This window comes from Nerophis ophidion, linkage group LG06 (genome assembly GCF_033978795.1).
Source record: "Nerophis ophidion isolate RoL-2023_Sa linkage group LG06, RoL_Noph_v1.0, whole genome shotgun sequence".
Taxonomy (NCBI): Eukaryota; Metazoa; Chordata; class Actinopteri; order Syngnathiformes; family Syngnathidae; genus Nerophis; species Nerophis ophidion.
The window spans coordinates 19903123-19927399 of NC_084616.1; the positions used below are offsets into that span (position 1 = coordinate 19903123).

The window sequence follows — 24277 nt, forward strand, 5'->3', positions numbered from 1 at the left end:
CACGTTGTGTAAATGGTAAATAAAAACAGAATGTGATGATTTGCAAATCCTTTTCAACTTATATTTGTCAGGCTTGTCCCTGACAGTTTGGTTTTGTTTTAAATTTTCCTCTGCATTTGTCTTAGTTTCCTGTCAGTGCTTTTATTTCCTGCTTGTTTCTCTGATTGCTGTGTCCCCTCAGCAGTGGCTGATTGGCACCTGGCCACACCTGGTGTCAATCAGCCAGGGGCTATTTAGACCTGCTTTGTGCTCCACTCTGCGCTGGATTATTGTCATTATGACTTGTTGTTGTCTTATGCCGTGGACTGCTTTCTGTCTCCAGTTCTCCCTGGTTCCTCGTTGCTTGTGAGCTGTTCCTTGGTTCGATTCTTGTTCCTGCTACCTGTCTCCTGTTTTACTGGTTTGTGTTTTGCCTTCCATTTTTATATTTTTGGACATTAAATTATCTTATTCAATGCCTGCCACCGTCTATGCATCTTGGGGTTCGTCAACAACTCAACCTGACAATATTAAATTGAATAGACTGCAAAGACAAGATATTTAACGTTCCAACTGGAAAACTTTGCTATTTTTTGCAAGTATTAGCTCATTTAGAATTTGATGCCTGCAACATGTTTCACAAAAGCTGGCACAAGTGGCAAAAAGACTGAGAAAGTTGAGGAATGCTCATCAAACACTTATTTGGAACATCCCATAGGTGAACAGGCTAATTGGGAACAAGTGGGTGCCATGATTGGGTATAAAAAGCAGCTTCCATGAAATGCTCAGTCACTCACAAACAAGGATGGGGCGAGGGTCACCACTTTGTGAACAAATTTGTGAGCAAATTGTCCAACAGTTTAAGAACAACATTTCTCAAGGAGCTATTGCAAGGAATTTAGGGATTTCACCATCTATGGTCTGTAATATCATCAAAAGGTTCAGAGAATCTAGAGAAATCGCTGCACGTAAGCGGCTAAGCCCGTGACCTTGGATCTCTTAGGCGGTGCTGCATCAAAAACCGACATCAGTGGGTAAAAGATATCACCACATGGGCTCAGGAATACTTCAGAAAACTGTCAGTAACTACAGTTCATTGCTACATCTGTAAGTGCAAGTTAAAACTCTACTATGCAAAGCCAAAGCCATTTATCAACAACACCCAGAAACATCGCCAGCTTCGCTGGACCCGAGCTCATCAAAGATGGTCATATATTTTGATATATGACTTATTTTTAACACTTTAATGAGTGGGGGCTTTTGAGATCGCTGTAAACTCTCATTGTTCTAAATAAATATAAATAATCAAATCAATTTTGCCATAAATTATTGACCTATTTAGTGCTCCAATTACTTCATATTAAATATTACACGTTGAAATATTTTTGGGGGGAAAATATTGTATATTTTGTTTGTTTGCCGTAAAAAAAACAAGTTTTCTTGGACTAAAAGGAAAAACAACAGACAAAATATAAAAATATATATATAAAAAAACGTGTAATCAACACATGTATATGTTTTTTTTTTTAAAGATTTAAGCTTTGGAAGTAAGAAAAAAATATTAATGACTGATTTTAACAGGTTTTTTTTTCAAAACCTTAGTGTGATTTTTTTCTAAAAACTGTCATTGCTCAAAAAATAATAATGAATCAAAATCAATGTTGTTATGAATTATTGGCCTATTTAAGGCTCCAAATATATTTGGGGAAAATATCACATGCTTTAAGTTATGCGTTTTTGTTTTTGTTTTTACAAAAAGGGAACAAACACATGAAAAAATTATAAAAACTTATAATTGACAGACATATTTGAGTGTGGAAAATAAAAGTCATATATTTTGATTGATGACTTATTTTTAACACTTTTATGATTGGGGGGGGGGGGGGCTTTTGGATTGTTCTCAATAAACATAAACAATGAAATCAATCCATCCGTCCATCCATTTTCTACCGCTTGTCCCTTTTCAATGTTGCCATGAATTATTGACCTGTTTAGTGGTCCAGTGACTTCACATCAAATATTTTATTTTGAAATATGTTTTGAGGAAAATATTGCTTGTTTTGTGTTTTTCCTCAAAAAGAAACTGGATTTTATTTGGGGGAAAAAGGCACATAACACATACACACGAAGTTAAAAGAAAAAAGTTAATGATAACTGATAAATTCAAATATATTTAGGCGTTAAAAGTAAAAATAAATAAATAGGACTTGTTTTCAACACTTTAATGACCGAGATCCGTTTGGGTCCTTGGGACTTTTAACGTTTAACAAAATTGAGAGGAGCTCTAATGGTTCAAATTAAAATGTGTATCTGTTTAAAATTAAAAGACATCAAAATCAATTAAAGTTGATTATTTTACTATAACCCTTCATCACAAATGCCTCAAAGTGGCCCCCGCATGTTTGCATTGTTGAGTGTGTGGCCCTCATGGGGACACCGTTGTGTCAAATGTAATTGTGGTCTCACAGAGTCCTGCTCAGGTGACAGCAAAGTGTGAAGAAAGCAAAGATTCTGCATCTCAGGACCTGAACCCTGCCTTCCACACAGAGCCTGAGTCAAGTCTGTTCCCGTGGCAACGGGGATGATGTATGTTACTAATATCGCAGGTGGGTCAGGGGAAAAAGAAGCCAGGAGGTAAGAAAGTGGAGCGGCGTAAATCAGCGAGCGTCTTGTCTGCTGCCCTTTAAAGAAGCAGAGGAGTGACTCAGAACCAGGTCAGGGAGAAGTCTTCATTTAGGTCCTCAGCGTAGGAGAGACACGATAGAGCGTGACGCACTCGCTGACCTGAGAGACCTTTCTCCGGCAACGTGACTCAAGATGTCATCAGGACCAGTCAGAGTGTACGCTCCACGCCACAATGGCCGACAAACAACCAACCCATTAAAGAAGAACTGCACTCTCTCACAATCCTTATTGAAGACAAGAGCACATATCTTTAGTTTATGTATTCTAAATCTTAAATACACTTTATCAAAAGTCAGCGAACAATGTAGTTAACACGAGCCGCTCTTTTCCGCCTAAGAGCGCTCTAAAAACAATCGAAAAACCTCCACCAAGGTTTTATATGCAAGTATAGATGTAGTATCTAGTAACATTCATAACATGTAATATTTATATATCTTCATCATGCTGTTTGTATATATGTAATGTAGTAACATTCATATTAACATGTACTATTTACATTTCTTAATCATACTGTAAGTATAAATGTATATATCTCGTAACATTCATAATAACATGTAATATTTCAATATTTCCATCCTGATGTAAGTATATATGTAGTATCTAGTAGCATTCATAATAACATGTCATGTTTACATATTTTCATCATGCTGAAAGTATTTATGCAATGTAGTAGCATTCATAATAACATGTAATATTTACATAATTTCATCATACTATAAGTATGAGTATCTAGTAACATTCATAATAACATGTAATATTTACATATTTTCATCATGCTGTAAGTATATATGTAGTATCTAGTAACATTCATAATAACATGTCATGTTTACATATTTTCATCATGCTGAAAGTATTTATGCAATGTAGTAACATTCGTAACAACATGTAATATTTACATAATTTCATCATGCTGTAAGTATATATGTAATGTAGTAACATTCATAATAACATGTAATATTTACATAATTTCATCATACTGTAAGTGTATATGTAGTATCTAGTAACATTTATAATAACATGTAATATTTACATATTTTTATCATGCTGTAAGTATATATGTAATGTAGTAACATTCATAATAACATGTAATGTTTACATAATTTCATCATACTGTAAGTATATATGTAGTATCTAGTAACATTTATAATAACATGTAATATTTACATATTTTTATCATGCTGTAAGTATATATGTAATGTAGTAACATTCATAATAACATGTAATATTTACATAATTTCATCATACTGTAAGTATATATATAGTATCTAGTAACATTTATAATAACATGTAATATTTACATATTTTTATCATGCTGTAAGTATATATGTAGTATATAGTAACATTCATAATAACATGTCATGTTTACATATTTTCATCATGCTGAAAGTAGTTATGCAATGTAGTAAAATTCATAATAACATGTAATATTTACATAATTTCATCATACTGTAAGTATATATACAGTATGTAGTAACATTCATAATAACATGTAATATTTACATATTTTCATCATGCTGTAAGTATATATGTAGAATCTAGTAACATTCATAATAACATGTTTTGTTTACATATATTTATCATGCTGAAAGTATTTATGCAATGTAGTAACATTCATAATAACATGTAATATTTACATAATTTCATCATGTTGTAAGTATATATGTAATGTAGTAACATTTATAATAACATGTAATATTTACATATTTTTATCATGCTGTAAGTGTATATGTAGTATATAGTAACATTCATAATAACATGTCATGTTTACATATTTTCATCATGCTGAAAGTAGTTATGTAATGTAGTAAAATTCATAATAACATGTAATATTTACATAATTTCATCATACTGTAAGTATATATGTAGTATCTAGTAACATTCATAATAACATATAATATTCACATATTTTCATCATGCTGTAAGTATATATGTAGTATCTAGTAACATTCATAATAACATGTCATGTTTACATATTTTCATCATACTCTTAAGTATATATGTGATGTAGTAACAATCATAAAACATGAAATATTTACAAATTTTCATCATACTGTAAGTATATATGTAATGTAGTAACATTCATACTAACATGTCATATTTAAATATTTTCATCATTCTAAGTGTCAATTTCACAGATCAATCACAACATTCACTTCCACAACAACAAAACTACTAATCATGGCAGACTTGATGACAGACAACAAAGACTGCTTTGGGACAACTGTTGATCCAGAAACTTCTATTTTTGAGCCTGAAATAAGGAGGATGACCAACAAGTTTTAGAAGCTGTTCGCTAACCAGATGCAGCTTTAGTCAAACACTCAGCTTCGTGTAGCAGCATTGCTAAGTGCTAAACAAAATATACAAACATACTAAAACAATCACTTACTGTACAATGTCTGCTCCCACTGACATAAAACTGATCAACATCAACAACTCATAATTTTTTTTTGTTCAAAGTGCCACAAACGAGCAGTTTTTTGTGTCTATCTCACCCTCTCTGGTTCTAAATTGGATGTCAAAGTTGACCAATTTGTGGGTTTATGTCCACAACCTTCTACTATCCAGGTGAGAGACATTATTTATCATCTAGAATTAACTTTCACTAGCTCGGAGGGAATGCAGCAGCTAACACAAGCTGGTTAGCCCTCTGCGATCACCCCCTCGCTACAAGTAGCCTCGAAGACAGCGACAGGTGGGTAGATGGCCCAGGTGGGCTTTATTAACGAATAACCTGTCGCCTTTACAAGCAGCAGCCGTGTTGAGACAAGTAGTTGGAGTTGGAGGTGCTGCTGAGCGGACGCAGGTGAGAAAGACAGTTTGCTGGAACGCAAAAGACTTTGCACTATTTTATGAAAATAAAATTGTGCTATACCCGGAATTCCTGGCTCTCCTTGCAGTGTGTGGTGGTCTGAAAAACCCACTAGAGGGCTACCTCGACACTGCTGTATTGACATATTGAGCTGCTGCATCGCCTCTGAGTTGGTGAAAGTTAAATCTAGATGATGAATCATGTCTCTCACCTGGATAACAGAAGGTCGTGGACGTAAACCCACAAGTTGGTCCACTTTGACATCCGACTTAGACCCGGAGATGGCCACAAAGACTTGAAAAAATGCTTGTTTGTGGCACCTATTTTTTATGATGAATTGCTGATGTAAAGGGGAAGATACAACCATCTCATCAGTTTTTATCCCGGTGAGAGCTGACATTTTGGCGTACCCTGGGACCAAAACTGATCTATCTTTACACAAACCCCAAAACCTGTGAAGTTGGCACATTGTGTAAACAGTAAATAAAAACTGAATAAAATTATTTAAAAATAATTGTCAACTAATATTCAATTGAATAGACTGCGAAGACAAGATATTTAACATTCAAACCGGAAAACTTTGGTATTTTCTGCAATTAGCTCATTTGGAATTAAATGCCTGCAACATGTTTCGAAAAAGCTGGCACAAGTGGCAAAAAAGACTGAGAACGTTGAGGAATGCTCATCAAACACTTATTTGGAACACCCCACAAGTGAACAGGCTAATTGGGAACAGGTGGGTGCCATGATTGGGTATAAAAGCAGCTTCCATGAAATGCTCAGTCATTCACAAACAAGGATGGGGCGAGGGTCACCACTTTGTGAACAAATGCGTGAGCAAATTGTCCAACAGTTTAAAAACGGCATTTCTCAACCAGCTATTGCAAGGAATTTACGGATTTCACCATCTTCGGGTCCGTAATATCATCAAAACGTTCAGAGAATCTGGAGAAATCACTGAACGTAAGCGGCAAGGCTGAAGAATTCGATCCCTCAGGCGGCATCAAAAAGCGACATCAGTGTGTAAAGGATATCACCACAAGGGCTCAGGAACACTTCAGAAAACCACTGTCAGTAACTACAATTTGTCGCTACATCTGTGTGTGCAAGATAAAACTCTACTATGCAAAGCAAAAGCCATTTATCAACAACACCCAGAAACGCCGCCGGCTTCACTGGGCCCGAGCTCATCTAAGATGGACTAATGCAGAGTGGAAAAGTGTTCTGTGGTCAGACAAGTCCACATTTCAAATTGTTTTTGGAAACTGTGGACGTCTGCTTCTCCGGATCAAAGAGGAAAAGAACTAGCCGGATTGTTATAGGTGCAAAGTAGAAAAGCCAGCGTCTGTGATGGTATGGGGGTGTATTAGTGCCCAAGGCATGGGTAACTTACACATCTGCGACGGAACCATTAATGCTTAAAGGTACATACAGGTTTTGGAGCAATATCCAAGCAATGTTATCATGGGCGCCCCTGCTTATTTCAGCAAGACAATGCCAAGCTAAGTGTTACAACAACGTGGCTTCATAGTAAAAGAGTGCGGGTACTAGACTGGCCTGCCTGTAGTCCAGACCTGTCTTCCATTGAAAATGTGTGGTGCAATGTGAAGCCTAAAATACTGTTTTATTTTGACGAATAACCAACATGCCAACTTCACTGGTTTTGGGTTTTGTACAAGGAAGACGAATCCTGATAAACATTTTCAACTTTAATGAAAAATAAGATGATTTTTTTCATCTTATTATGTGAATCATAACTTAAATTTATATTCATGAGAACCTCATTGATTATTTATTTGTGGAATTTGTTTGCGTCTCAAACACATTGGTTAGAAATTGCCGTGAAATGGAAAGGGTGTCGGATTAAATCTGCTTCATCCTGCTCCTTTTTAGACATGTAGTCATGAGAAAGTACAAATCACAACTGTACGCATGTGCAAAATAAATAAAACCCACAACCGAACTGGAGCAGCCGAGTCCATGGCACACCTTCTTACTCAACAGCACCCCCTCCTGCTGGCAAACGCTACTGCAGATATTTCCATGGCCACCGGGTGTTGTTGACAAACACGAGTCAACTCCGTGAGTCAACGCCCCCCCGAAGCCCGCAAGAACACTTTCAAAACAAATTACAATCATCCGCTGTTCTAAAATGGTCGTATTACAAGTTGAAGCTCCAGAAGGTCTTTGGAGTTCTAAATATAATATGTAGACCATTTCACCTTTTTACGGACTGGAAGGATGATGTCACTGGCAGAGAACACCGCTCCACATCTAAGCATGCGTTTGATTGGACGTTGATAGCAGAGGTGGGTAGTAACGCGCTACATTTACTCAGTTACATCTACTTGAGTAACTTTTGGGATAAATTGTACTTCTAAGAGTAGTTTTAAAGGCCTACTGAAACCCACTACTACCGACCACGCAGTCTGATAGTTTTCAGTTTTAAGTCATCTCTTTTCATCGCGCAGTTACACAGTATTTTGGACATCTGTGTTGCTGAATCTTTTGCAATTTGTTCAATTAATAATGGAGACGTCAAAGAAGAATGCTGTTGGTGGAAAGCGGTGGATTGCAGCTGCCTTTAGCAACCGAAACACAGCCGGTGTTTCTTTGTTTGTTGTGAAGTTTTAACACAGAGCGGTCAAGCGGACATGTTTCTCTACGTCAACCAGCGAGTTTTTGGATAGGAAAATTGTAATATTAGGTCGGCTCTTACCGGAGACTTGAGTGGATTATGTGACCTCATCCTGCAGCTCAAAAAGGCAGCTGTGATCTTGGCTCCCTGGCTTCACCGCAGCCATCCGACTTTCAGGTATGACACTAAAATACTATTAACACAATAAGCAGATAAGGGACGGCGTGGCGCAGTGGGAGAGTGGCCGTGCGCAACCCGAGGGACGCTGGTTCAATCCCACCTAGTACCAACCTCGTCACGTCCGTTGTGTCCTGAGCAAGACACTTCACCTTTGCTCCTGATGGGTGCTGGTTAGCGCCTTGCATGGCAGCTCCCTCCATTAGTGTGTGAATGTGTGTGTGAATGGGTAAATGTGGAAGTAATGTCAAAGCGCTTTGAGTACCTTGAAGGTAGAAAAGCGCTATACAAGTACAACCCATTTATCATTTATAAGGGATTTTCCAGAATTATCCTAGTAAAAGTGTCTAATAACATCTAAAACTCACCCACCGGTGACGCCTGGAGCCGTCGCCTTTTCTTTTCTTTTCTTTTTTTTATAAGTGCTTCACTCTAACTTTCCTCATCCACAAATCTTTCATCCTCACTCAAATTAATGGGAGAATTGTCGCTTTCTCGGTCCGAATCGCTCTTACTGCTAGTGGCTCACATTATAAACAATGTTCAGATGTGAGGAGCCCTCACACCGGTGACGTCACGCGCACATCGTCTGCTACTTCCGGTAAAGGCAAGGCTTTTTTAATACCGACCAAAAGTTGCGAATTTTATCGTCGATGTTCTCTACTAAATCCTTTCAGCAAAAATATGGCAATATCGCGAAATGAGCAAGTATGACACATAGAATGGACCTGCTATCCCCGTTTGAATAAGAAAATCTCATTTCAGTAGGCCTTTAATGCAATATACTTTTACTTGAGTATATTTATAGAGAAGAAACGCTACATTCAGCTCGCTACTGATTTTTATCGATCTGTTAATGCACGCTTTGATTGTTTTGGTTTGTCAGACAGACCTTCAAAGTAGGATCTATCACATGCCTGCGTTTCACCAATCAAATGCAGTCACTGGTGACGTTTGACTCCGTTTCACCAATCAAAAAGAGCCAGGCAGTCACATGATTAACTACCCTTTTTTTTTTTTTTATAAACCTTCATCTATAAATTTCAACATTTACAAACAGTTGAAAATAATAATCCAAGTAAGTACAAAAACAGTACAAAACAATATATAAACCGTACAAAACAGCGCCAGGTTGTTTGTACATTCAAAGTAACTAAAATAGAATGCAAAAACAATATATATATATATATATATATATATATATATATATATATATATATATATATATATAAAATAAACATACTGCAAAGCCATAGATCACTCAATCTTAATAAATAACTTCAATTTGGAACACAGCATCATTGTTTTCACAGCTTTTTGGTTGTTAGAGGTAGAGTGTTTTAATGTAGAGTTCTAAATCTTTTTTAAAGGCAAAAAATAGGTCGAGTATTGAGAAACTTACATTTATGAATATAAAACTTAATGAGGTTGCAAAGGTAAAATGTATTTAAAAAAACATTTTCAATACAGTTTTAAGCCAAATATATATTATGTAATATATATTATTGTTTTAGTTGCTTAAGAGATATTCCTGGCTCTAAATTTGTTCATTGCTATTTTTATGTTTTTGTGCATTACTTGTTGCCGTCATCGTTAAACGAACAGATTACTCATCAGTTACTCAGTACTTGAGTAGTTTTTTTCACAACATAATTTTTACTTTTACTCAAGTAAATATTTGTGTGACTACGGTACGCCTTACTTTTACTTGAGTAATAAATCTCCAAAGTAACAGTACTCTTATTTGAATACAATTTCTGGCTACTCTACCCACCTCTGATTGATAGCTAACATGCATACCGTATTTCCTTGAAATGCCGCAGTGCATATAGTATGCGTCTGCCTTGAATTACTGCCGGGTCAAACTCGCTTCGCAGAATAATTAGCGCATGCTTAGTATTACCGCCTGGTCAAGCTCGTGACATCACAGGTGACACTTCCCCTGTCATCATTTTCAAAATGGAGGAGGCTGATTTCAATACCGGTAATTTGAAATCGCATAAAGCGAAGAATATAAAGAGCTATTCAGTAGGATTTAAGGTCCAAGCTTACATCACATTCAAATTTTTACTGCATGCCTTTGGTAAGTGCCGGAGTGAGAAGAGGTTTTAAAATATTAGCGCATGCTTACTTTTACCGCATGCCTTTGGTAAGCGCAGGAGTGAGAAGAGGTTTTAAATTAATTAGCGCCCCGGGGGCAATTCAAGGAAATATGGTATTTAGCATGCATTGTTAGCTAACATGCATATTTAGCATGCATTGTTAGCATGCTGTCTCAGAAGCAGTTAGCCTTAATTTTTACATTTTTTTGAAGCAACAAATATTTAACTGTACAAAACTGCATAAAAATATTCATTTTTGTACAGTGAATTATTTTATTACACTGAATGTTTTTATTCAAAACTTTTACACAGTAATTTGTTTATACTGAAATATTTACAGTGATTTTTCAACACATTAATTTTTACTGTATTCAATGAAATTGTCGGCATAATTTTATGTAAAAAGAAAAAAAAATTGCGCAAAATATTTAGTGATAAAAATGTTAATGTTAGTTATGTAAATGTCTGATTTAAAAAAACAAACTAGAAATTAATAAACGACAAGGAATAAAGTTGTGCTTTCTTTCTGGAAGATTCCAAAGGTGACAAGTGCTAGCGCTAACCCACAATCACTGACACCTGGTGAGTGTGTGTGTGTGTGTGTGTGTGTGTGTGTGTGCGTGTGTGTGTGTGTGTGTGTGTGTGTGTGTGTGTGTGTGTGTGTGTGTGTGTGTTGGCACCGGGGGGGGCAGGAAGTGCCACTCGCCCCGCCCTGCATGTGCGGAGGACAGGATGGACGTCAGCAAGTCCAGGGGAGCGTCTGTGAACACGCTGACAGCCAAATTGTCCCAGAGCACAAGAAGACAGCCCGGCACTTGTCCAAGGTCACACAAGGTCGATGTAGGTGAGGACTAAAGTGTACGACTGTACTGTACACACTGTACTGTACATGTGGGTTATGGGTTATACAGTACTTGTATAGCACTTTTCTACCTTCAAGGCACTCAAAGCGTTTTGACACATTCATCCATTCACACACTGATGGTGGGAGCTGCCAGGCAAGGGAGTCTGTACTGTTACATACTGCACTGTACATACTGTAGTGTTACATGCTGTACTGTACATATTGTACATTAAATAATGCCCTTTACATACTGTATATTAAATAATGCACTGTACATACTGTACGGTTACATAATGCACTGTACATACTGTACTGTTACACACTCTATAGTACATACTGTACTGTTACATACTGTACGGGCATATACTGTACGGTAACATACTGTACTGTTACATACTGTACTGTAATATACTGACTGTAAAATATTGCACTGTACAGTTACATACTGTACTGTACATAATGTATTTTACATACAGTACAATCCCATACTGTACTGTTACACCCTATACTGTACATACTATATTGTAACATCCTGTACTTTAACATACAGTAATGTTACATACTGTGTTATTGCATACTGTTACATACTGTACTGCAACATACTGTTACTGTACCATTACGCACTGTAATGTTACATACTGCATTGTAACATACTGTGCTGTTCCACATTGTATTGTTACATACTGCAATGTAACGTACTGTAGTGTTACATGCTGCACTGTACATACTGTACATTAAATAATGCACTGTACATACTGAACTGTTACATACTGTATATTAAATCATGCACTGCACATACTGTACTGTTACACACTGTATGGTATATACTGTACTGTTACATACTGTACGGTAGCATACTGTACTGTCATATATAGTACGGTAACATACTGTACTGTTACATACTGTTACTGTACCGTTACGCACTGTAATGTTACATACTGCATTGTAACATAATGTGCTGTTGCACATTGTATTGTTACATACTGCAATGTAACGTACTGTAGTGTTACATGCTGCACTGTACATACTGTACATTAAATAATGAACTGTACATACTAAACTGTTACATACTGTATATTAAATCATGCACTGCACATACTGTACTGTTACATAATGCACTATACATACTGTACTGTTACACACTGTATGGTACATACTGTACTGTTACATACTGTACGGTATCATACTGTACTGTCATATATAGTACGGTAACATACTGTACTGTTACATACTGTACTGTAATATACTGACTGTAAAATATTGTACTGTAAAGTTACATAATTTACTGTACATAATGTAATTTTACATACAGAACAATCCCATACTGTACTGTTACACACTATACTGTACATACTCTATTGTAACATCCTGTACTTTAACATACAGTCATGTTACATACTGTGCTATCGCATACTGTTACATACTGTACTGCAACATACTGTCACTGTACCGTTACACACTGCAATGTTACATAATGCACTGTAACATACTGCGCTATTACATACTGTACTGTTACATACCGCACTGTAACATACTGTGCTGTTACATACTTTGATGTTACATACTGTAGTGTAACATACTGTGCTTTTACATGCCTTACTGTTACATACTGTTACTTACTGTACTGTAATGTACTGTGCTGTAACACACTGTACTGTTACATGCTGTTACACACTGCACTGTTACTTACTGTACTGTAATATACTGTGCTGTAACATACTGTACTGTTACATACTGTTACACTATGCTGTTACATACTTTACTGTTAAACAGAATGATAGACAATAACTATGTTTGTTAAATAGTTAGTGTACAGTAGACCGAATGATAGACAATAACTATGTATATTAAATAATTAGTTTACAGTAAACAGAATAATAAACAATAACTATGTTTGTGTTGGCCCTGTGATGAGGTGGCAACTTGTCCAGGGTGTACTCCGCCTTTCCCCGGATGCAGCACCCCCAGCGACCCCGAAAGGGACAAGCGGTAGAAATGGATGGATGTTAAAGAGTTAGTTCACAGTAGACAGAATGATAGACAATAACTATGTTTGTTAAATAGTGTACAGGAGAAAGAATGATAGACAATAATTATGTTAAAGGGTTAGTTTACAGTAGACAGAATGATAGAAAATAACTATGTTTGTCAAAGAGTTAATTTACAGGAGACAGAATGATAGACAACAACATTGTTTGTTAAAGAGTTAGTTTACAGTAGACAGAATGATAGACAATAACTATGTTTGTTAAATAGTGTACAGGAGAAAGAATTATAGACAATAACTATGTTAAAGGGTTAGTTTACAGTAGACAGAATGATAGAAAATAACTATGTTTGTCAAAGAGTTAATTTACAGGAGACAGAATGATAGACAACAACTATGTTTGTTAAAGAGTTAGTTTACAGTAGACAGAATGATAGACAACAACTATGTTTGTTAAAGAATTACTTTACAGTAGACAGAATGATAGACATTAACTATGTTTGTTAAATAGTGTACAGGAGAAAAAATGATAGACAATAACTATGTTAAAGGGTTAGTTTACAGTAGACAGAATAATAGACAATAACTTAGTTAGTTTACAGTAGACATAATGATAGACAATAACTACATTTGTTAAAGAGTTAGTGTACATTAGAAAGAATGATAGACAATAACTATGTGTGTTGAAGAGTTAGTGTACACTGGACAGAATGATGGACAATAACTATGATGATATGACTGTTAAAGAGTTAGTTTACAGTAGACATAATTATAGACAATAACTATGTGTGTTAGAGTTAGTTTACAGTAGACACAATGATAGACAACAACTATGTTTTTTAAATAGTTACTTTACAGTAGACAGAATGATAGACAATAACTATGTTTGTCAAAGAGTTAGTTTACAGTAGACAATATTCTATACAATAACTATGTTTTTTAGAGTTAGTTAACAGTAAACAGAATGAAAGACAATAACCATGTTTGGTAAAAAGTTAGTTTACAGTAGACAGGATGATAGACAATAACTATGTTTGTTTAATAGTTAGTTTATAGTAAACAGAATGATAAACAATACCTATGTTTGTTAAAGAGTTAGTTTACAGTAGACAGAATGATAGACAATAACTACTGTATTTCCTTGAATTGCCGCCAGGCATATTATATGCGCCTGCCTTGAATTACTGCCGGTTCAAACTCGCTTCACAAAATAATTAGCGCGTGCTTAGTATTACCGCCGGGTCAAACTCGTGATGTCACGAGTGACACTTCCCTGTCATCATTTTCAAAATGGGGTACCGGTAATTTGAAATCGCATAAAGGGAAGAAGATTAAGAGCTGTTCAGCAGGATTAAATGTCCAAACTATTGAATACCGGTATGCTAAAAAGAACAGTAGGCAACTATGTTTTATTAATATACCGTAGCTGCGTGTGTCAAATATGAGTCATTAAATGACTCCCGCCTCCTGGTGATAGAGGGCGCTAGTGATCCTTCTTGCGACTACCCAGCTGCAGAAGAAGTGACAATGAGTGACGTGATATGTGTTGGGATGGGTATGACGCGGGGGATGCACGACGGACCTTTTAGGATGTCACACTCCTATGCTGGCTATGTAAACAACCGGGCTGAAATAAAGCATGTTCCAGTCCTAAATATCCAGTGTATTATTTATACAATAACACTTCATGTTGGCAGCGGTGGGATATAGAGATCACCCACGGAGCAATACGGGAGGGGGAGTTGTCCGAGGGTAAGTCTGTCGTCGCCCGCACTACACGTGAGGAGCCGAGCTAACTGATAGCAGCGGTCTGATAGCAGTTTTCTAAACTGGACTTTCAACCGAAGCAGGACGTAATAAAGGAAGATCTCCATCGAGACAGAGAGACTTTTAAAACTGAAGAAAGATAAGGAAGACTTCTATAAACAAGTTATCGATGCTTTTGATCAGAAGGAGCTGGCATGGACGTCATTTATAAATAAAAGTATAACCATAAAAACGTTTTTTTTTAAATCAAATGTGCTTTTCATGATGGTATCCTTACATCACACTCAAATTGTTACTGCATGCCTTTGGTAAGTGCCGGAGGTTTTAAATTAATTAGCGCCCCGGCAGCAATTCAAGGAAAAACGGTATGTTTTTTGAATAGTTGTTTTTCAGGAGACAGAATGATAGACAACTGTATTTTTTAAAGAGTTAGTGTACAGTGGACAGAATGATAGACAATAACTGTTTGTTAAAGAGTTAGTTTACAGTAGACAGAATAATAGCTACGAGACGAATTGAAATGAATCAAATGGCAGGAAATATTCAGGACATGTGGGATGGAGTTAGCTGTGATGTAATAAATCAGTAATATTCACTTTTAGTGCATCCTGCTGCAGACATGTTGGACCAAAGTGTCTTTTCCTGCGGGAGGACTTTATTGCACCTTGTAAAAAAAGTCCTCCTGGTACCTGACTACCATACATGGTGTACTTCTACTGCCTTTTGTACTGAGGCCATTTCCTTTCATCTTCCAGCCCGACCCCTTGACCTTTCCACCGCGCTCTCCGTGTGTAACGAAGCAAATTCCTCCATAAGAAACAAAAGTCCATCATTTAGATCAAGTTTGAACACTTTGAACACAACATAGAGTGCGATACAGTACTGCTAACAAGCTAAAACAACAATGACAAGCTGAACTGTGCTGTGTGCAAACACACAGAAGTCCCTTTGGTGCCCTAACAAACGACCAGGAATCACAAAAATCCTTAACTTTAAAAACCATATTGCTACAATAAAAAAATATTTTAAATTGTATTTAAAATGATAAATTAGATTTTGATGGTGTTATGACGACTGTACACATTCATCATTTCATTAAAAAAAATAACCTTGTCGTTGAACTTTGACAGCAAAATGTATTTTATTTTAATTTGTATGACGTCACATTTTATAACTGGCACATTTAAATGAAAGAAAATAATATTTCAATCTTTACCGAAGCCCAAACCAATCAGTAGGGTTGTCAAACTTTGGGCACCTAACGACTCGATCTGATTCTGATTCCTTGGGGTAACGATTCGATTCAGAATTGATTCAACACAATCCTAGAGTCAATTGGTATACTAATTACAATGACACTTTTTCTAAACAGGTTACACCCTAGAAAAGCTCCCTCTCCTTGCATGGAGATGGCCTAAAAAGCTTGTTTTTTTAAATGTATTAAAAATTGTTAAAGTGCAAATAGATATATACATATTTTGATTAGAAAATGCAAATGTACACACATATATATATATATACATATACATATATATATATATATATATATATATATATATATATATATATATATATATATATATATATATATACACACATATATATATATATGTATACACACACATAAATATATATATATATATATACACACACACATATAAATATATATACATACACATATATGTATATACATGTATGTATGTACATATATATATACATATAAAAATATACATATATACATACATACATACATATATACACATATATGTATATACATATATGTATGTACATATATACATATATATATTATAAATACATATAAAAATATACATATATACATACATACATACATATATACACATATATGTATATACATATATATAAACATACATACATACATACATATATGCACACATACATATATACATATGTATATATAAATATGTATGTATGTATGCATGTACAGTATATATACATAGGTATATATACAGTACATACATACACACATATGTATATATATATATATATATATATATATATATACTTATGTACACATATATGTGCACATATACATATATATATACATATACATATAAACACACACATATATGCTAATATATGTGTGTGTTTATATATATTGATATATATACATATATACTGTATTTTATATATATATATATTTATACATATATACTGTATTATATATATATATAAGTGACGAATGAGAATCGTGATTCGTATATGATGTGTGTGTGTGTGTGTGTGTGTGTGTATGTGTGTGTATATATATATATACATATATATATATATATATATATATATATATATATATATATATATATATATATATATATATATTAACCTTTTTTTTTTTTTTTGAAGACGCAAAATTAAAAATGGGATGAATGAGAATCGTGATTCGGGTGTGAATGGATATTTTGTGCACCCTTAATGATCAAGTGACCCCAAACACCCACAGAGTGTTTACGCCATGGGCCGGCCCTTGTAAAAACACTTAATCGTGCAGGAAAAAGTCATGAAGACGTTCGAACCACAAGCGAACACATGAAGGACGACAAGGTCAGCGACAAAATCCAGATGCAAAATCAGATTCTGTTTGAGGAGACAGCCGTCATGTTTGCCGGCACGTGTGTTTGCGTGCGATTCCTGGCTCGCAGCCGTCTGATTCAGAGACAACACACATGCTTGGTCGGAGACAAGAGGACTCCTAACACTTTCTGACTGAGCGCCCACAACCAATGGGAAAGAATGCACGCAAAGCACACACAATGCTGGGAAAGTCAGCACGTGTCTTCTCACTCGCGTGTTTACCAACGGCGTTATTTTTCTTAAAACCAGCGCGCCAACGCCGGAGGAAACGCCACCGAGTCTTTGAATAAGAGGAGCAGGTGCCGCGAACAATTTTTTTTTACGCTGAATTTTTTCACGCAGACGTTATCTACTCTGAATTTTTTTATACAGATTTTTTTCATTGACTTTTTCTACTCTGAATTCTCTTACGCTGATGTTTTGTTACACTGATTTTTTGCATTGACTTTTTCTACTCTCAAGTTTGTTTGTTTTTACACTGAATTTTTTAAAGATTTTTTTTTACACTGACTTTTTATACGTTTTTTTTTTTACAAATAATTTGTTTACACTTGATTTATTTTAAGTGTGAATTTTTTTTACACCGATTTTTTTCATTGACTTTTTCTTCTCTGATTTTTTTGTTGCACTGATTTTTTTCATTGACTTTCTCTACTCTTAATTTTTTTTTTACATAGACTTTTTTTAAGATTAATTTTTACACTGACTTTTTCTACTGATTTTTTTTTACAATTGTTTTACACAGATTTTTTTGCACAGACTTTTTCTACTCTGAATTCTCCTATTCTGAAATTTTTTACACTGATTTTTTTCATCGACTTTTTGTACTCTGATTTTTTGTTACACTTGTTTTTTTCATTGACTTTTTCTACTCTTAATTTTTTTCATTGACTTTTTCTACTCTTAATTTTTTCACACTGAATTTTTATCAGATGATTTTTTTTAAGCTGAATTTTTTTTACACTGGCTTTTTCTACAATTTTTTTTTACAATACATTTTTTACACTGAATTTTTTTGCACTCACTTTTTCTACTCTGATTTTTTTCACTATTTTTGTATGTTGACTTTTTCAACACACAATTTTTTATTACACTGATTTTTTTGAGCTGAAATTATTTTACACTCACTTGTTCTGCTGATTTTTTTACAATGCATTTTTATACACTGATATTTTCCATTGACTTTTTCTACTCTGATTTTTGTTACACTTATTTTTTTTTAATTGACTATTTCTCCCCCTAATTTTATTTCACACTGAATTTGTATGAGATACATTTTTTTACACTAGCTTTTTCTACTGTTTTTTTTACAATTAATTTTTTTACACTCACCTTTTCTCCTCTGAATTTTTTTTTACACAGATTTTTTTTAAGCTGAAATTCTTGTTATACTGATTTTTTTTTTTTACAATGAATTTTTATACACTGATTTTTTCTATTGACTTTTTCTATTCTGATTTTTTTGTTACACTTATTTTTTAATTGACTTTTTCTACTGTAAAACATTTTTTTACACTGAACTTTTTATACTGATTTTTTACCATTAATTTTTTTACCCTGATTTTTTTTTTTGCACTGACTAGTTCTACTCCGAATTCTTCTAAACTGAATTTGTTTTTACACTGATTTCTTTCATCAACTTTTTATACTCTTTTATACTTTTTATAAACACTAATTTTTTTCATACATTTTTTTACACTGAATTTTTTCGTATCAAATTTTTCTACTGCTTTTTTTTTTTACACAGAATTTGTTTTACATTGAATTTTTTTACACTGAATTTTCCTATTATGAATTTTTACACACTGAATTTTTAAACACAAATTTTGCTCACAATTTTTTACTCAAGGAAACTGTCAGCATGATTCCAGTTGACAGAATTCAGCGTAAAACAAAAGCTTACATAACCACGACACACGTGAACCTTTGAAAATACTAACTAGTTGTCCTAATTATAGCGGAGCGTGATTCCTTTGGCTCTGAAAGTCAAGCTGTCCAGACGTCCAAAGGCGGGGGTGATACATGACGCAATACTTTTTTCCAACTTCTCAGCACTTCTCACACTTTGCCTTTCACACAAGGCTACTGTGTGCGTCTTTGTCCGTCGCCTAGACGACAAACATGAAGGCGCACTTCTGGAGAGATTGATGGCTCGGGAGCTCCTGGATTTACTTCATTTTCCAACTTTAGGAGGAATGGTAACATTTGAGGGCAAATGAAAAGGCCCACTTGTCTTTAAGTGGATAGGCTTGCTTGTCACACTCCTTGCATATTATACACAAAAATATGGAAGTGTGGCTATTTATAGAATGAGGATAGGAGCTCACCTACATTCTAAGGGTGGAACCCAAGAGTGACTGGACCTATGCTATGTTGCCAATAGTTGATTGTATGTTGTTAACTAACTACTAATTAAAGCGATTAAACGTCCACAAACGGGCTGCTGTAGGATTACATGATTATTATCGCATTAAATTGTTGTTCATTATTACAGCATAGTAGTAGTAGAATGTGACTGTCACACCTCATGGAATTGTTGTTCATTATTCCCCCATAGTAGTAGTAGTATGTGACTGTCACACCTCATTGAATCGTTGTTCACTATTCCCCCAAAGTAGTAGTAATGGAATTGTTGTTCATTATTCTCCCATAGTAGTAGTAGTGACTGTCACACCTCATTGAATCGTTGTTCATTAATCCCCCATACTAGTAGTAGTAGTATGTGACTGTCACACCCCATATAATTGTTGTTCATTATTCCTCCTCCTCCTCCGTAGTAGTAGTAGTATGTGACTGTCACACCTCATTGAATCGTTGTTCACTATTCCTCCAAAGTAGTAGTAATGGAATTGTTCATTATTCCCCGTAGTAGTAGTAGTAGTGACTGTCACGCCTCATTGAATTGTTGTTCATTAATCCCCCATAGTAGTAGTAGTAGTAGTAGTAGTATGTGACTGTCACACCCCATATAATTGTTTTTCATTATTCCTCCTCCTCCCCCTCCGTAGTAGTAGTAGTAGTGGTAGTATGTGACAGTCACACCTCACTGAATTGTTATTCATTATTCCCCCATAGTAGTAGTAGTGACTGTCACACTTCATTGAATTGTTGTACATTAATCCCCCATAGTAGTAGTAGTAGTAGTAGTATGTGACTGTCACACCTCATTGAATTGTTGTTCATTATTCCACCATAGTAGTAGTAGTAGTAATAGTATGTGACTGTCACACCCCATATAATTTTTTTTCATTATTCCTCCTCCTCCGTAGTAGTAGTAGTACTATGTGACTGTCACACTTCACTGAATTGTTATTCATTATTCCCCCATAGTAGTAGTAGTGACTGTCACACTTCATTGAATTGTTGTTCATTAATCCCCCATAGTAGTAGTAGTAGTAGTAGTAGTAGTAGTAGTAGTATTGTGACCGTCATACCCCATATAATTGTTGTTCATTATTCTCCCATAGTAGTAGTAGTAGTAGTAGTATGTGATGTCACACCTCATTGAATTGTTTTTTATTATTCTCCCATCGTAGTAGTAGTAGTAGTAGTAGTAGTATGTGACCGTCACACCTCATTGAATTGTTGTTCATTATTCCGCCATAGTAGTAGTAGTATGTGACTGTCACACCTCATGGGATTGTTGTTCATTATTCTCCTATAGTTTTAATAGTATCTGATTGTTATACCTCATTGAATTGTTGTTCATTATTCCCCCATATTAGTAATAGTATGTGACTGTCGCACCTCATGGAATTGTTGTTCATAATTCCCCCATAGTAGCAGTAGTATGTTACTGTCACAGCTCATTGTATTGTTGTTCATAATTCCACCATTGTAGTAGTAGTAGTACTAGTAGTACTATTTGACTGTCACACATCATTGAATTGTTGTTCATTATTCCCCCATAGAAGTAGTAGTATGTGACTGTCACAGCTCATGGAATTGTTATTCATTATTCCCAAATACTAGTAGTATATGTCTGTCACACCTCATGGGATTGTTGTTCATTATTCCCCCATATTTGTAATAGTATGTCACTGTCATACCTCATTAAATTGTTGTTCATTATTCCTCCATTGTAGTGGTAGTAATATGTGACTGTCCCACCTAATTGAATTACTGCTCATTATTCCCCCATGGTAGTAGTAGTATGTTACTGTCACACCTCTTGGAATTGTTGTTCATTATTCCTCCATTGTAGTGGTAGTAATATGTGAATGTCCCACCTAATTGAATTGTTGCTCATTATTACCCCATAGTTGTAATAGTATGTGACTGTTATACTTCATTGAATTGGTGTTCATTATTCCCCCATATTAGTAAGAGTATGTGACTGTTGCACCTCTGGGAATTGTTGGTAATTATTCCCCCATAGTAGCAGTAGTATGTTACTGTCACAGCTCATTGAATTGTTGTTCATAATTCCACCATAGTAGTAGTAGTAGTATGGGACTGTCACACCTCATGGAATTGTTGTTCATTATTCCCCCATAGTAGCAGTACAGTATGTGACTGTCACAACTCATTGAATTGTTGTTTATTATTCCACCATAGTAGTAGTAGTAGTAGTAGTATTAATAGTAGTAGTATGTGACTGTCACAACTCATTGAAATGTTGTTCATTATTCCCCCATAGTAGCAGTACAGTATGTGACTGTCACAACCCATTGAATTGTTGTTCATTATTCCACCATAGTAGTAGTAGTAGTAGTAGTATGTGACTGTCACAACTTATTGAATTGTTGTTTATTATTCCCCCATAGTAGTAGTAGTAGTAGTAGTAGTATGTGACTGTCACAACTTATTGAATTGTTGTTTATTATTCGACCATAGTAGTAGTAGTAGTAGTAGTAGTAGTAGTATGTGACTGTCACAACTCATTGAATTGTTGTTCATTATTCCCCCATAGTAGCAGTACAGTATGTGACTTTCACAACTCATTGAATTGTTGTTCATTATTCCACCATAGTAGTAGTAGTAGTATGTGACTGTCACAACTTATTGAATTGTTGTTTATTATTCGACCATAGTAGTAGTAGTAGTAGTAGTAGTAGTAGTATGTGACTGTCACAACTCATTGAATTGTTGTTCATTATTCCCCCATAGTAGCAGTACAGTATGTGACTTTCACAACTCATTGAATTGTTGTTCATTATTCCACCATATGTGACTGTCACAACTCAGTGAATTGTTGTTCATTATTCCACCATAGTAGTAGTAGTAGTAGTAGTAGTAGTAGTAGTAGTAGTAATAGTCATAGTATGTGATTGTCACACCCTATATAATTGTTGTTCATTATTCCCCCATAGTAGTAGTAGTATGCGACTGTCACAGCTCACTGAATTATTGTTCACTATTCCCCCATAGTAGCAGTAGTATGTTACTGTCACAGCTCATTGTATTGTTGTTCATAATTCCACCATTGTAATAGTAGTAGTACTAGTAGTACTATTTGACTGTCACACATCATTGAATTGTTGTTCATTATTCCCCCATAGAAGTAGTAGTATGTGACTGTCACAGCTCATGGAATTGTTATTCATTATTCCCAAATACTAGTAGTATATGTCTGTCACACCTCATGGGATTGTTGTTCATTATTCCCCCATATCTGTAATAGTATGTCACTGTCATACCTCATTAAATTGTTGTTCATTATTCCTCCATTGTAGTGATAGTAATATGTGACTGTCCCACCTAATTGAATTGCTGCTCATTATTCCCCCATGGTAGTAGTATGTTACTGTCACACCTCTTGGAATTGTTGTTCATTATTCCTCCATTGTAGTGGTAGTAATATGTGAATGTCCCACCTAATTGAATTGTTGCTCATTATTCCCCCATATTAGTAAGAGTATGTGACTGTTGCACCTATGGGAATTGTTGGTAATTATTCTCCCATAGTAGCAGTAGTATGTGACTGTCACAGCTCATTGAATTGTTGTTCATAATTCCACCATAGTAGTAGTAGTAGTATGGGACTGTCACACCTCATGGAATTGTTGTTCATTATTCCCCCATAGTAGCAGTACAGTATGTGACTGTCACAACTCATTGAATTGTTGTTTATTATTCCACCATAGTAGTAGTAGTAGTAGTAGTAGTATTAATAGTAGTAGTATGTGACTGTCACAACTCATTGAAATGTTGTTCATTATTCTCCCATAGTAGCAGTACAGTATGTGACTGTCACAACTCATTGAATTGTTGTTCATTATTCCACCATAGTAGTAGTAGTAGTAGTATGTGATTGTCAAAACTTATTGAATTGTTGTTTATTATTCCACCATAGTAGTAGTAGTAGTAGTAGTAGTATGTGACTGTCACAACTTATTGAATTGTTGTTTGTTATTCGACCATAGTAGTAGTAGTAGTAGTAGTAGTAGTAGTAGTATGTGACTGTCACAACTCATTGAATTGTTGTTCATTATTCCCCCATAGTAGCAGTACAGTATGTGACTTTCACAACTCATTGAATTGTTGTTCATTATTCCACCATATGTGACTGTCACAACTCAGTGAATTGTTGTTCATTATTCCACCATAGTAGTAGTAGTAGTGGTAATAGTCATAGTATGTGATTGTCACACCCTATATAATTGTTGTTCATTATTCCCCCATAGTAGTAGTAGTATGTGACTGTCACACCTCACTGAATTATTGTTCATTATTC

At 35.1% G+C, this 24277-nt stretch overlaps 1 protein-coding gene across 1 annotated transcript in view; it reads right to left on the bottom strand.

Annotated features, from left to right (window-relative positions):
- fgd (faciogenital dysplasia) overlaps positions 1–24277 on the bottom strand; it is a 163457-nt gene that overhangs the window by 81028 nt on the left and 58152 nt on the right. The gene's annotated exons all lie outside the window — the stretch shown is intronic.